The sequence below is a fragment of the Phocoena phocoena genome, chromosome 13 (genome assembly GCF_963924675.1).
Source record: "Phocoena phocoena chromosome 13, mPhoPho1.1, whole genome shotgun sequence".
NCBI classification, from domain to species: domain Eukaryota; kingdom Metazoa; phylum Chordata; class Mammalia; order Artiodactyla; family Phocoenidae; genus Phocoena; species Phocoena phocoena.
Window position 1 is genome coordinate 9,679,837 of NC_089231.1, and position 13,986 is coordinate 9,693,822.

Below are 13,986 nucleotides of genomic sequence, written 5' to 3' on the forward strand. Positions count from 1 at the left end.
TGGTTCAGAGAGTGCCTAAGAAAGGGAAATTATCGAATATTAAATTGTAAACGTCTATAGACTTCTATGGTATCAGAGTTTAAGACACAATGTCAGCCTGTGTTAAGAAACTAGCACATGATATTTATAGCACCATTATTTAAAATAGCCAAACAGTGGGGGAAAGACAATGGCCATCAACTGATGAATGTTTAAATGCAACATGTTACAGCCATACACTGAAGTATTACTCAGCAGTAAAAAGAAGTACTGACACATGCTACAACACGGATAAATCTTGAAGTCATTTTGCAAAATGAAAGAAACCAGTAACAAAAGATCACATAATGTATTATTCCTTTTATATTAAATATCCAGTATAGGCAAATCTGTAGAAATAGCAGTTAAATTAGTGGTTGCCAGGGGCTAAGGGCAGAGGGGAATTAGGATTGTAAATGGCCATGAAGATTTAAAAATATGGGGGGAGGGGTTTGATGAAAGTATTCTCAAATATTTGAAATAGTGGTAAAAATGGCACAATTCTATGAATATATAAAAACAATTGAATCACATGCTTTAAATTGGTGAATTTTATGGTGTGTGAATTGTATCCCAACAAGACTCTTATAAAAAATAATGTAGGAGGGATTTATAAGGCACTTGCCATACATATGAAATAGAAGATTCAAAAAAAGTATACAGTTACTTATATGACTTGACAATTATATCAAGTTCAAAGGTGAAAAATAAAGGCCCGGACTTCTATTCCTAGCAATGGCAAGGTAACTAATTTGGCTGAACCCTCAAATGAATACAATTTAAAAAATCTGACAGTGGGTGTTCCGAAATATCAAGTACTTAAAATCATTGAAGAATTGACAAAATACTAAGAAACTATTAAACTAAGAAAGAAAACAAAAATATAATGGAGAATGAGAATCAAAAGGGCTAAGTGAGGGACCGGGATTCTGAAACTGCTTTGCCCTGAGGGAAATAGTTAATTCAAACAAACCTGGGTTTGATTTTTAGCTTTTCTGCAAAAAGAAGGGAAAACAGTTGAAAAGGAAAAAGTCCAATAATACCTAGTGTTGGTCAGGATATAGAGCAACAAGAATATCTCTGCTGGAGTGAAAATTAGTAAAGCCACAGGAAAAAGGAATTATAAAGAAATATAGCTATTACACCAATACTGATGAACCGAGGAACATAATGATGAGAAAAAGAAAAATGAAAACTGCAGACATGTATATTGTTTAGTGTTATATGCGTAGTCGGTGAAGCAAATTAAAAAAGGAAAATCAAGCAAACCTCTATGTAAGCAGTTTAGGATAGGGTTGCCTCCCTCTAAGGAAAATCCAGAGAGCTTCACTTGACATGAATATTCTGTTGAGCAAGAAACAGATTGTTCCCGAACAGGGGGATTTCAAAACCAAAAGTGGTTAAGAAGCTTGGCTCTTAGCAGTTACTGCTCAGTTTACAGACATGAATGAGGGAGTACATAGTTTTGTGTTTGGTTACTAGAAACTTATGTTCCTTTTAGGGTGGCAGCACTCAGCTTACTTGTCTGTATTGGATTGACTAGGAAGCTGGAAGGTCACGCTGACATGAAGAAAGCTTAAGTTTTGGTTAAGGTCAGAGTCAGCATTTCAGGGAAACCAAGAGAGTTTATGTTTCAGTTACCTGGTTATGAGTGTATAGTCTAGAGGTCTATTCAAAGGATGGCCTTTATTTTGGATTCTGTTTAACACCCCAATAATAAAAGGAGAATCTAGCCACAATCAAATCTCTTACCTGCATGGTGGATTACTGGTATTCACTTTAATAATATTTAATTAATGATAATATGTATAAAATTATGTACACATTACTTGTATTTAGGCACTTCTTTCTATATATTAAAATTTACATTAATAAAAATCTTTCAATCAATTGATCCATCTCAGGATCTATTGATATTATCTGTATCTATGCCGAGTTCCTTGACTCTTGTGACTGCTCTCCTTCTACACAGGGTGGTCTTCCACTCTGGGTTATTGTTTCAAGCTGATCCACATTGAGTCATGAGTCGTAAGATGTTAACATCCTGTTAACACCAGATACCTGTCCAATAGGGGAGGTGCATTGACTCCCATTAGTAAAATGAAAGATGTGACCTTGGGTTTCACCTTTGCCCTATTCAGGATTGTCAGCTCTTGCTTGGATTCCGTGAACCATCTTAGCATCATTCTAGTAAGTTTCTTTTTTTTATCACATACAAAAACTTAGAATGTAAAAACAATCTACCCAACTCTCCCCCCACAAAATCATAAAGTATCTGTATGCAGTTAATTGTTTAGACTTAAACTGTTTTATGATTTCTATGTCTGGCTATAGTATGTGATTGCTACTTCAGATACTCCTCTTTTAGTATAAGTAACCATTTAAAAAATTCTAATTATGCATTGACACAAGAAAATTTCCAGAAGTGATGTAGGCACTATTTGTCATTTCACCCTTATTTGGGCAATTGAGTGTGTTATTTATTTTGGCAAAATTATCCTGGATGTCAATAAACTTCTGATAGTAAAACTTAATGAGCCTATGTTTGTTAAACCCAAATGTCCTGGATTTCTGTCCTTTATCTGCACTATGTCCATTTTACAAGGGAAATTTAACACACTGTTTACATTGCTCTAGAATACTTAGATTTGCTATTCGCGCTTCCATAAATTATCAGTAAATTTACCTAGTATGATTTGAGAATTTGTTCAAGCTAAACTTTGTTAACCACTCTTATTCTGAATAGAAAATATTGATTTTATAATACAGAAGTCACTGTGAGAGTACATGCTGAATTGCAATAGGGCTAGAGTCTGTCAGTCACTGACTAAAAAGATTCAAGGGTAAATAACGTCCTGAATCATAGTATTTAGTTGAATCATTTAGTTTAGTTTTCAAAGTGTTGCATTATTCAAGAGAAGAATAGATTATGCTGCAGAAAATTATGAGTGACATGTTAAATAGTAATTACATAAATATTCTATCATGGTCAATATAAAGTAATGTTCATTAGAAAACTATTTTTTAAGAATCCGATTAGTCAGAACTGATGACTTAATGAGTTGGAGTTAAGAGAAATTACTGTCTGTCCTATTTTTTTGATGGATGTTCCAGTGACCAAAGGTTATCCTAAAATTGCATTGCAAGAAACCACAGCAGGAAATTCCACTGTGCTTCTCGTATATTAAAATGACAGGAAAAAACACTACTCACAGATGCTTTGTCTTAGGACATAAGGCTCTATCTTTAATATACTTGCACAATATAATAAGGTCTATTAAAAAATAGTGTTTTATTAGAGACACACAGACTATTAATTGGTCATGTAGTCATAAAGACTTTAATACTTTTTATTTTGTTTGAAAATTGTCTCAGCAAATTCAAGTCCTGCTTTCCTTTCCATAGGTTAACAGTAACAAGCACTTTTCCAATCTTGATTAAGATGCTGTGATGAAATTCTAAAACATTCCTTTGAATTATTGTGCAATTCACTTTTAGAAAAATGTTCTTTATATTTAATTAAAATATATATTTTCACAATTTCAAATTTATATATTTTGTTCTGTTCCATTGAACTACATGGGCAAAATGTACCCTTACATTCACATGAGTTCTCTATCATCTCTTGAAACTATTTTCTCACATATCCCCAGTTAATTTGTTGTTTCTTTTATACCTTGATTTTTAGTTATCTTTTTATCCTCATCATTCTTTGCTGAATAGACTTCAGTTTACTGACATTGTTTACTATCTTTTTATTCCTTTACATTTTTTTTTTTTCCATCTCTCTGGAGACATCAACACTGATTCACATGTAGATGAACTTGGGAGGGAGAGGGACTGTTATTTAAGCAACAAGTAATAATTCAGCTAATTTTTAAAAACAAATTCCAAAAAGCTGAGTGTAGGTGACCATGAGAGTATAGGACCTCAGCAAACTGCAGGCAAAAGTGGTATTGGCACCTATTCATGGACCCTGACAGAATATTCACAATAAAAGATTGGAGAAAGCTTCTCAAATGGGAAAGTCTAGAAGAAAAGAATAGACACCATAGTGAAAAAAGTAATACATCTCATTTGTATTCTTCTTGCATATGGGTCAAAAGTCTTAATTTTCATGGTGAAGAGAAACATCACTCCCAGGAATAGAGCAGAGAATAGGAAGAAAATAATCTCTACCCCTGAGTGGAGAAAAGGACAACATATTGAGCACATAGAGATACATAAGCACCAGGGAAGGTCAGGATTACTGAAAAAGTCCCTCTTTCGAGACTCAGGACCCTTCTAAGCCTGAGGCTGAACCATGACAACAGACTGCCTCTTTGCCCACCTCCACCAGACTAGAAGCAGAAACAGGCAACAGCACCCTACTGCAGGAGAGGGGTCAGAGGTTAAAGAAAGACCCTCTCGAGCTGCCGACACAAAGGACTAGCCTAACCCTGAGAGTGAAGGGGACAATAAGAAAAATCCTGTGATAATTAGACCCCACCCTATGGGCAAGGTAATGCTAGAAGAATTTGAAGCCAGTGATTCATTGTAGGAAGCCATTATAACAACAGAACTCAAACCCAGCTCAACTCCTGATGAGATGGACTCAAATCCCCACTCTCATACTCTTCAAAAGCATAGCAAAGAAAATACAGGTTCATTTCAAGGAATGAATAGACACACTATCTGTGTTTCAGCCAAACTTTTTCAGAAAGACAAAAAAATCAAGGAGAAAAAAAAGAAATCTAGTATCAATAGACAAAAATTCAATAGGACCTGACTCAGATATGACCCAGATGCTGGAACTGTCAGCCAGGGAATTTAAAATAACTGTGACTAATAGGTTAAGGCACTAGTGGAAAAGGTGCAAAACTTTCTGACCATATGAAGGATTTCACCAGTGAGACGGAAAAAGATAAACGGAAGTACTAGATTAAGACAAATTGCTGAAAGAAATGAGGAAAACCTTTGACAGGCTCAACAGTAGGCTTCTATTGGACTGAAAGTTTCTTTTTTTTTTTGCGGTATGTGGACCTCTCACTGTTGTGGCCTCTCCCGTTGCGGAGCGCAGGCTCAGTGGCCGTGGCTCACGGGCCTAGCCGCTCCGCGGCACGTGGGATCTTCCCGGACCGGGGCAAGAACCTGTGTCCCCTGCATCGGCAGGCGGACTCTCAACCACTGTGCCACCAGAGAAGCCCTGGACTGAAAACTTTTAATAACCACTTTTATTCCTGATCAAGTCTAAAATCGTTATCAAAATGCTTGGTGTGAGGTGTGTACTCAATAAAGTTCTGTTTACTGAATAGATTTATTAATTTTTAATATATTTATTGCAAGATTTCAAGTGATCTTTTAATAACAGATTTATTAAGAAATAATTTGCATACCATAAAAGTCACCCATTTAAATTATACACTAAGCTTATTTTGCTACTTTACAGAGCTGTGCAAATACCACCAAAATGAATTATTCTGTTCATTTCTATCACTTTAAAAGATCCTTCATACCCATTTGCAGTCAGCCTGATATCATCTATTTATCTATCTGCCTATATATCTATGTCCTTACACGCTTTCTTACTCTCTCCCTCCCGCCCTCCCTCTCTCTCATTTTATTTTTCTTTCTTTCTTTTTTTTTCTTTCTTTCTCCTCCCTCCCTCCCTCCCTTCTTTCCTTTATTTTACTGTGCACATAGTATGTAAAAGGTACTCAATATCTCACTGTTGACTTACTGTCCTTTTAACATGATCTCCCTGTATTTAATCTTGTTCTATATGTGAATACACACACACACACACACACACACACATATATTGATATATTCTAAATATATTATAGATGGGATCAGGTAGTGTTAATCAAGAAAGAATGTGTGTACACCTAAGTGTGTGCTATGGAAATAAGTAAACTGATGCAAAATAACTTAAACGACTGCTATTTGGAGAGCCGGGGTAGAGGAAAAGGTGAATCTTCGGAAATATAGCCTGAATCCATTTGAAGACAATTTTATGTAGATCAGAAAACTTCCAAGTTACTTACCAAGAATGAAAAATTAACCATAAACACAACAAATATTAAGCCAATGAATAGCAGGGCTAAGCGCTAAACAATGTAGTCCTGGCACATGACTTTACTCCAATCAAGGACGCTACTTTCCTGAAAAGCTGAGCATTCTGACTTACTTTTAGATGTGACAGATGAAGATAAGACTTTAGGATAAACAAAGCACATTTGTGATCATGTTAACTTTGTAAACCAGCAGCAGATGTGCTCTGTAGGGGTGTGCTAAGTCCACCAAAGATAAAACTTTTTGGCAAATTCCCATCTATGCAGCTTCCAACTGCTGTCTCACATCCACCCTTACACAGATGTACATTTGCTGTGAGAGGGGTACATCTTAAGAGAACTAGTCACTTTCCTGAATCTGCAATAAAAGAAGCAGAAATGGAATCTCAAAATCTTAGCCTATACTTTGAATATAGAAGAGACATTAAAATAATCAAATATGGAAACATTTGCCTCTGCTCATGACGTTTCAATGTAGAGAAAATTGCTTTACAAACTATCTCATGAATCCAGGTTAGTCCTCTTCTTGATACTAATTGTTTAAACTGACAATAAAAATTCATTTAATGTAATCCTCATATCTCAGCTCAAAGGAATAAGATTCTTATACCAGCTGTAAAAACTGAAGTAATCTAAATAAAAGCCACCCACAATATTTATGAGAAAGTGTAAGCTGAAATGTGTTTGCAGCACTTCAAAATAATCAACAGGAATACGAAGCCTAAAAGAATCTGCAAAGTACAAAAGAGACAAAAATAGCATTAAATATAAAGAGCTTCTTTCTAAAAATATACTTATTCCTGAGAAAATAATAAATTGTCTATAGTATTTTTAGGAGCTCCAAAGTAAATGAAAAGTGCTTGATCATATGTGATTCAAAATTGAGATGAATAGAAAACAGATGAAAGTAAAATGAAGCTATCCACTAAGACACACTTTAAGAAGATTTAAAATCTATGTCCAAATAAATATTTTCAGTAATAAAAGAGATATATGATACCAAGTAACCAAATTATGGACACTTCATTTAATAGAACATCATGATTTTCATGCAGAGTAAAATGAAAAGATGAGCAAACATCCAAAATCTGTCACATTTTTTGAGAAAAATCAAACACCATAAAGTGAGGTGCAAATATGGACAACTGAAAGAACCAACAAACAAGGAAAGACTTACTAGAGCACACAGATCACTCAAGTACTTTGGAAGATACCTCATAAGAGCTGTCATACCCATGGGAACTATATATTAAATGCTATCGAAATGCATGAGAGACAATGTAACCAAATGGAGAGACATGTATGTTTCTGGATGGGAAGATTCTTAATGTAAAGAAGTCAGTTTTCTCGAAATAAGCTAACCAAAATAAACCAAAAATATTTTATGAATAACTCAGCTTATACTAAAATTCACTGGGAAGATATAATGAGCATGAATAACTATGAAAACTTTGTAAAACAAAATGAATGAGTTGTTACCTATGAGGTAACCACAAATCTTTCCTAATTAAGACATTGTTTCGTTCATAAATATTTAAAGTAAATCAATATGACACAACATAGGGTCCATAGGATTCTTAGTATATGATGAAATGTCCTTTCATTTTACTGATAAAATGGTATATTCAATAATTGTATCTCAGACAACTGGCTAATGTACTATCTTCAGCAACCAAAGATATAATTTCTAGATGGATTAAATGCCTATATTTAAAAGGGGGCTCCCCTGGTGGTGCAGTGGTTGAGAGTCCGCCTGCCGATGCAGGGGACATGGGTTCGTGCCCCGGTCCGGGAAGATCCCACATGCCGCGGAGCGGCTGGGCCCGTGAGCCATGGCCGCTGAGCCTGCGCATCCGGAGCTAGTGTGTCACAACGGGAGAGGCCACAACAGTGAGAGGCCCGCGTACCGCAAAAAAAAAAAAAAAAAAAAAAGAAAAGTTTAAGTTTATGAAAATAAAGATTATTGGACAGTGTTTTCATAATCATCAAGTTGAAGAACTTTTCCTGTTAAAGACATAAAAATGATAGCATATAAAGAAAAAGATTTTCAGAATATATGTAGATATATAAAAAAGGCTAAATATCAATAAAAAGACAAAACAATATAATTCAGGTTTTAATAGTACTGCACAAAATATAAAAATACAAATAATCAAGTGTAAAAATATGCTTCAGATCACTAATAATTGAGAAAACAAATTGAAGCATCAATTAAAATAATTTTCTACTGGATTGGCAAATATTAAAATACATGAATAATATCCACTGTTAGTGAAATACATAATAATATACTTTCATGGGGTTGTGGACTGTTAATTACTTTTTTAGAGAATATGGCTACATCTGTCAGAATTATGATATAAACACCATTAAGATGAGTAATTTTGCTTCTGAAGTATACACTACAGAAAGGCTTATGCTTATGCTCAAAGGTAAGGATGTGGATGAGCAGCATCTGAAAAATGGAAGCAAACTTAGTGCCATCTTTATGGGAGTGCTTAAATAAATTATGTTACACAGTATTATATATAAATACACACACACATATATCACATTAAAAAAATACTGTATTGACAAAACTTCCCAAGATATATATTTAAAGGAGTCAAATCACCGAACTCAGCAAATTTGTTTACAAAATGTATTACAAAGTATTTGTTTACATATTATTTATTTATAACAATGTAAGCAAAATCAGAGGTAGAGAGAGCTTCCCAAGAGACAAAGAAGTTCTCTCTTGAACAAACTGTTAGGAGTTTTATCTGGAAAGGGGCACAGAAGTAGGAGGAGTGTATATCTCTGTAAAGAGAATCAATTGCATTTACTGCATGTAGGTGACTAAACATTGCTTGAAACAACTTTAAAGAAAATGGTTCATGTAATACTTTTGTAAATTAAAAAGAAAAATGACATATTAAGTACAGTCTTCTAGTGAAGTCTATTTTCTTTTCTAGACTATGGAGAGTTTCAGAAAGGTATTTAAGGAACATAATCATAAATATTTGATCAAAAGCTTATCTGTTTAACCTTTCTTCCCTCAGGCAAACAAGGCATGTTTCCCACATTTTTTTTTTTTTTTTTTTTTTCAGTATGTGGGCCTCTCACTGTTGTGGCCTCTCCCGTTGCGGAGCACAGGCTCCGGACGCGCAGGCTCAGCGGCCATGGCTCACGGGACCAGCCGCTCCGCGGCATGTGGGATCTTCCCAGACCGGGGCACGAACCCATGTCCCCTGCATCGGCAGGCGGACTCTCAACCACTGCGCCACCAGGGAAGCCCTCCCACATTTTTAAAGTCAGCTGAGTTTCTGTGTTCTAGGAAGGGGGTGGGGGACATTGCTAAATAAGGAATGAATGAATGAATGAACAGCTTGCAATATATACCTTCTTTTCAGACATTTTGGATTCACTTTCAGCAACTCTATATTCTTTTTTTTTTTTTTTTTGCGGTACGCGGGCCTCTCACTGTTGTGGCCTCTCCCGTTGCGGAGCACAGGTTCCGGACGCGCAGGCTCAGCGGCCATGGCTCACGGGCCCAGCCGCTCCGCGGCATGTGAGATCTTCCCAGACCAGGGCACGAGCCCGTGTCCCCTGCATCGGCAGGCGGACTCTCAACCACTGCGCCACCAGGGAAGCCCCCAACTCTATATTCTTTTGTGGACTACAAACCTCACTTTCCACCCTGCTAACCAAGAACAATTCTGCAGTGCTCTGCATGGTCAGACCTTGTGTTTCATACTCTAAAGATTGGGGTTTTTTATTCACAACTTACATCTCAATCCTGCTAGGTCACCAGCTACCTAATATGGGTCCTATTCAGTTAATCAGCTAGTTTCTTGACAATCACCTGAAAATACCTACTCAGATTTAATTTATTTTAAAGATTAAATGAGATCACTTAAGTGGAAATTCCAAACTTTAAATAATAAAGTAACATTTATTATATGTTTACCATCTACTCTGATTCTCACAACAAACAGATAGCTATTGCTATTTTATAGATACAGATACTGGTGCACGCAGGTATTAAACGTGAATGTGGTGTGTGGAGAAACAGATCCCATACATTTGACTCTAAGATCTAATAATTTGGATATAATGTATGCTCATAAATATTCAGACATTGTGGCCAGTGAATAAGATATGTGGAGTTAAGCAAGATTTCTTCTTGCCACACAAATTACATCTCACAGGCAGCAAAAAAAAAAAAAAAAAAAAAAATTCACCTATCAAGAAAGGAAGAAAAAAAATAGAAGAGTGGAAGACTGCAGGAAGAGGAAAATCATTACTATTTCCATAAAATTAGGAATAATGTTATGTTTAATTGTAACTTGCCTTTTGCTTTCTGGTATGAACTTCCTCCCTTGAATTGTTATGGGTTAATTATAAATTTTAAAACTTTTAGGCAATATATCCTGTAAATGCTCAACAATTAAAATTTTATTACATCAAGTTCATTAAGCAAACCCTATCCAACTGTAAGTTTATTGTCAATTTTAACTTGTTCAAGTGTTTCAATTACAATTCCATTTTGAACTGTAATAAGGTTGCTGATTAATGACAGTGGTTAACAACTGCTATTAAAACTACCCAGGGCAGAACTCCATAAATGTGGAACAATTAGAGTAGCAAATGAGAGTAGCAATATGCTATTATCTTTACATTATTTAGTTGATTTAGTGCAACATTTTAAATGTTCTCTCTGAAAAAAAATGTTCCACTTGTTTTCACTGGCTTGCGGCGTTGTTTTTGAACTGATTTTATATCTGTTTTATTTCTACAGCACATAATCAGAGTTAAGATTTTTGGGAGCAAAGACAAAATAATGTGAAGAGAGACTGTGAGACACTGACTTTGCTCTGCCTACCAGGATGTGGAGGTTAAGATTTAAAGTAAACAATTCTTTGCTTTGGGTAATTGCAAACTTCAACAACATGACTAACCATGATTTTGTTTTTGCTCTTGTTTTTGTTTTTTTAATTCCAAATTCCAAACATGTGATTTAGGAAAAGATGATTTAAGTGCTTAATTGCATTATTTCTTTCTTAAAATTACCTGTTAATGTACACTTCATGCTTAAGGGAAAATAAAAATGTCACAGTGTTTTCAATATTTCAGAACTACGACTTGTCATATATTTTGCTTATCCAGGGATTAGGTTAAACATGAATGAACCTATAGAACCCTCAATGTTTATAATTAACAAAGAGAATGGTATTTAGCCAATGGCAACACATTTCATTTTCTTCGTAAAGATCTCCCTCACAATTCATTTATAAATATTTATAACTGGTTCAAAAACTATTCTACATCCTCCACACAGTTATATTCTCTGAGTATCAATCCATTTGAATCACCAGAATGGTTTGAATGAGTCTGATTTTTTTTCAAAGAAATTGCTCACACTTTAATATGTGTCTGCTGTATTGAAGAATGACTTAAAATGTAGCCTTTTAGAAGCTTCATTTTTTAAAAGTTATATAAAATTCAAGAAAGGATTTTTGAAACAGGACAGAACATTGGGTGTCAAATAACTATGTAATGGAGAAAATCTCCATTCTGCTGAGAAAATTCTTCCATAGTACTTAAGTTTTAAACTAAAAGTTAAAAGAATGTGGAATTGATAATTAAAACTTTAAAAAAATATATATATATATAAATGTACATATATATATGAATATTTTGTCACAGAGAGTGAGACAGCAATATTGAATTCCTTTTAAGAAGATGTGATGCAAAAATACCTTTTCAGAATTTGAAGCAAATCTGAAACAAAGTTTAAGAATCTTAACAAAATTCTCCAACATTCTTTAATATAATGGAGAATCTTCTAATACTTGCTGAAGCTAGAATAATTCGTAAAATTACTTAAAACCTAAAAGTTATTTTGTGGGATGAGGTTATAAACCTTTATTTATTTTAAATCGTATAGTGGCTTTTAATGTTTTAAATAACTCCAAACTAAGTACTTTTGTTCCTCAACGCATAGACCATCTGACAAGGCTAAAAGCTTTATAGAACTTAAATTGTTTGAGATTTATCATTCTGAGATAAAATCAAAACATCTTTGTTTTAAATTGTATATAAATTCCTGCTCATCTTAGTGCTTTCTTTACATTAGTATTCTATACATGCAGTATCCATGTAACTTCTAAACTTCACATGTAACAATATTATCTATAAACATTATACTAATGTTTATTCAATATATTTACACCAATAGAAGAGAAAAAATACAAGTTATTCCCAGCTTAAAAATCAGTAGCATCAGAATATAGATAAAACAATGAAATATTATAAAGAATATTAGCTAAAGTTCTCCAAAAGATAGCATACCAAATAATAAATTGCTAAATCCAGGTTCAGTAAAATCAAGAATAAAACTCACCAGAGATTTTTGGTATTATTTTGGGGGTTCTAGCCAGTGCAATAAGGTAAGAAAATTAATGTTTAGCAAAATAAATTTAACTGCATTTTATGATTATAAACTTTTTTTTTTTTTGCGGTACGCAGTCCTCTCACTATTGTGGCCTCTCCCGTTGCAGAGCACAGGCTCTATATGTGTAGGCTCAGCAGCCATGGCTCATGGGCCTAGCAGCTCCACGGCATGTGGGATCTTCCCGGACCGGGGCACGAACTCTTGTCCCCTGCATCGGCAGGTGGACTCTCAACCACTGTGCCACCAGGGAAGCCCCTATGATTATAAATTTAGAAAAGACTTCTCTGCAAACATGATGAACTAGATATTTGTAATGTGGCTGAAGACTAGCTGCATATACAGAAATCAACAGTTTTAATACATTAGCAAGAATCTTTTTGAATTTCAAATGGAAATTACACTTTAATAAAAATGGAAAAATGTGTGTAAAATATCCCTGAATAAATTAAATCGGAAAAGTATAGGATATATATGAAGACAAAGATAGTTATCAAATCTTATTGAATGAATATAAAGTAAGAGGTCCTTAACAGAGAAATCAGTCATGATTTAATTATTTAAATGTTCATATAAGCTTATTATAATTCTAATCAGAATATAAAATAATTTAAATTAAAATAAAAATGGAAAGTGCTTACTTTAAAGGATATTAAATTATAATATGAGTGACTATTAAATGATATGGTATTAAGAAAAAAATGGATGGATTAGTTGAACAGGATAGAGAGTCTAGGAAATGATCCAAATATAGTATATAGCATTGTGTAAGATAAGGTATCATTTCAGTTCGGTACATAAAAAGTTATTTAGTATAGGATGTGGTTAAGAGTAGCTGCTCAAAGAGAAATAAGAAAATTAGCCCTTCACCTTGTAAAAATATAGAAAAATAAGTTTCACGTCAATTGTAGATTAGATATAAACATCTTTAAAATAAGTAACAAAAAATGTTTAGGAGAATATTTCTATAACATTGGGTGGCTGGGGGTTTCTAAGCTATTCAGAGAATAGAGTTGTCATAAAGGAGAATAGTAGTTTAACTACAAATTACACATAATATATTTGCATGGAGAAATATACCATAAACAAAGCAAAAGAAAAAATAGATATGTAATACATTAAACTAGTAAATGGTATACATTATTCTTTAGAAATAGTTTGTATAAAATGAAGCAACGAAGAGTAGTCCCCGCTCTCCACAACTAGAGAAAGCCCGTGGGCATCAATGAAGACCCAACGCAGTCAAAAATAAATAAAAAAATAAATTAATTTTTTTAAAAAAGGGCTAAAATGAAAATTTTTAAAAAGCTCATGACGAGGAAACTCTCAGAAGAGTTGATTTATATAGATAATACCTATACGAATATAGGTTTAACTCCATTAGATAATACAGAAACGTTAATTAAAGTAACAGTGATATTATAATTTTACTTACCAGCTTGCCAAAATTAAAAAAGAAAACAAAACACCAATTGATAACTA